This window comes from Cetorhinus maximus, unplaced genomic scaffold (assembly GCF_964194155.1).
Source record: "Cetorhinus maximus unplaced genomic scaffold, sCetMax3.hap1.1 HAP1_SCAFFOLD_1018, whole genome shotgun sequence".
Taxonomy (NCBI): Eukaryota; Metazoa; Chordata; class Chondrichthyes; order Lamniformes; family Cetorhinidae; genus Cetorhinus; species Cetorhinus maximus.
The window spans coordinates 68,885-71,439 of record NW_027596960.1 but is presented as its reverse complement, the minus strand read 5'-3'; positions in this window follow the sequence as shown (position 1 = coordinate 71,439).

The following is a 2,555-nucleotide window of genomic DNA, read 5'->3' as shown; positions in this document are numbered from 1 at the left end:
ATGTCCTGCACAACTCAAGCTGCAGGGGCGCAGCTTCTACAGCAGACGGGAGGAAGCCTTTACCCTTGAAGGTCATTGAGACAGTCAAGGATGAGTGCTTATATCAACCAGTAACCAGGCATTTATAAAGCAAATGAATGCATTGCATGTAATTCCCAGTAGCTGCTGGGTGGTGAACTAAACACTCGGCCTGGGTCCAAATGTTTCACTCAAAGAGCCTCTGTCTTGTGATTTTAATAAGCGAATGCGTTACCTTCTCGGAGTTCATGAGACAGCACCATCGACAGGATGGAGAGCCAGTGACGGGAGAGAGAGAGCTGAACCGAATAATAAACAGCTGCTGCACAAATGCAAGACGGCGGCCCAGCAGGAGGCTGGACACAATAATGACAGTGGGCGGTGGGGGGGGGGGTGGGGGGGGGGATTCCTCCATCACTGCAGGGTGAACATAAATATATTCACCTTTCATCTTAACATTTGTTTTTTTTTTCCACCTCATTGGGTTCCTGGTCGGTAAATGTTTCTAGAGGAAAAATAAATCCCTATCATTATTAAAAGTCCCAAAATGGGGTCAGAAGGAATGTTATTTTGCCAGGATTTGCCACAAAACAGATAACCTGAATTGATGACATTTTCATTGTCTCTGAACTCTCCTAGACTTTCACTGCAGGTGCAGAATATACATTTTTTCCTCAGTCGTGCGCATTATTGAGCATAGGCGTGTGCCGCGTATTCACTGACAACTCCTCATATTGACAACTTCCCTGGAAGTTTGGTGTGAGTATTACATCCGCGGATCTCACTGGCGGTCAGATTTTCCCATTGATAAACCGAGACACTACACAAAAGAGGAATGTTTCACGATATGAATGTGCTGATCGGAGGACAATTTAATTTCTTTCATTCTACAAATCTATCAATTTGTGGGTTATTAAGCATCATATGTTCCTGACAGCAATTGAACAACAGCGACTTCAATCAAAAGTCTCGGAAACAACTGTTGGAAGCCCCCTCCAGTCGCACATTTTGCCACTTCAGCATTTTCATTTGTTACTGATGAAGTTAACCCCAGGTTTTTCTACTATGTGCCAAAGTTCAGCAGTTCCTCGTTAGTATAGTGGTCAGTATCCCCGCCTGTCACGCGGGAGACCGGGGTTCAATTTCCCGACGGTGAGTAGGCGTTGTCCTTCATAAGAGGAAACACACGAATTGGGCATTGTTTTACATACAGGAGAGAGTGCAGATTTCGTCTCAAAAATTCAGGAACAGCGGTAGTTTTTAGAGATCCTGGAATATTAAAATTTCTTGCGAGGAAAGGCCCTTCACACCAATAGTCAGCCGACAGTTCCCTATGTGTCCGAACACCCGACTCTTTCACTAAAACTGGGCTGAATCGGAATTTCAGTGAAATCAGTGAATTGGTAGCTTGAACCCAGGACAGCTTGCTGAAAAAAGGTATTTTAAAACCGAGAGGAGCCGGCCACATTCGATTTAGTAATGACTAACGAGGCAGAATTCATTAATAATCTGACAGTCAACGAGTATCTTGGAAACAGTGAGTGTAACATGATAGAGTAACTTACATTATAACATCTGCCACCATTTTATTAATTTATTAAACGTATTTTTTCCCTTTATTTCCATTGTTTTTAGACGGCAGCTATTCAGGATCAGCCATTCATCCCCGCCCCCTCGCAACTTTTCTTTTCTTATCCCATCTCCTCTCCCTCAGTGAACATGATGATTCTCCTAATTCCAGCTCTATTTTCTGGTCTCTGCACTATCAGCAGCTCCTTGGCACAGATGTTTTTTTTCTTTTGATCTTTCATTGAATGAGATTTGAAAGATGGTGATGACCGTTCATATTCCTCTTTCTTCCTCGTCGCCAATCATTCAGTTTTCTTCCTCTGTAAATCTGTTTGTCTCTTGAACTCACTCCTAACCCTCTTCAATTCCCGACACCAAACCACAGCTCAGTCCCTACATTTAACGCACTGACTGTCCCTTTACCGAGATCCTTCCCCATGATTGCAGGTGGCATTTGATGCATTTTTTTGTAAATTTGAAGAAGTAAGATCAGCCCAAAACTATTCCCGCTGACTGGGAATCTCGGACCCAGTGCCACCGTCAAAGAGTTAAAGTCAGGGTTTTTACCGAGGGAATTAGAAAAAAGAATTCTACACACAAAGTGTGTGAGAACTTCTGTACACGGCAGTTTATCTGCGTCAAAAGAACATAGGACAAACTACAGGACTCCAACCTAAAATCTTTTGATAACCTTGCACTACACAGGGAAGTAAAACTCCTCATCTAATAGGCCCTCCGACCACAACATCAACAATGCAGCAAATATCATTTATTTTTCCGCAACGTTCAGGAACCTGAATCAGAAGGTAGAGAGCGCAGATTGCCCCCGTGTCTGATCCCCTCCTGAATCTGAGTTATGATATTTTCTGTGAACCTTGTTTGTTATTGTGTTGTCTAAACACTGAACCACAATGAACTCACCAGTATCCCGATACTGGAGTTACTGACAGCTGTCAGTTCACTCAGTG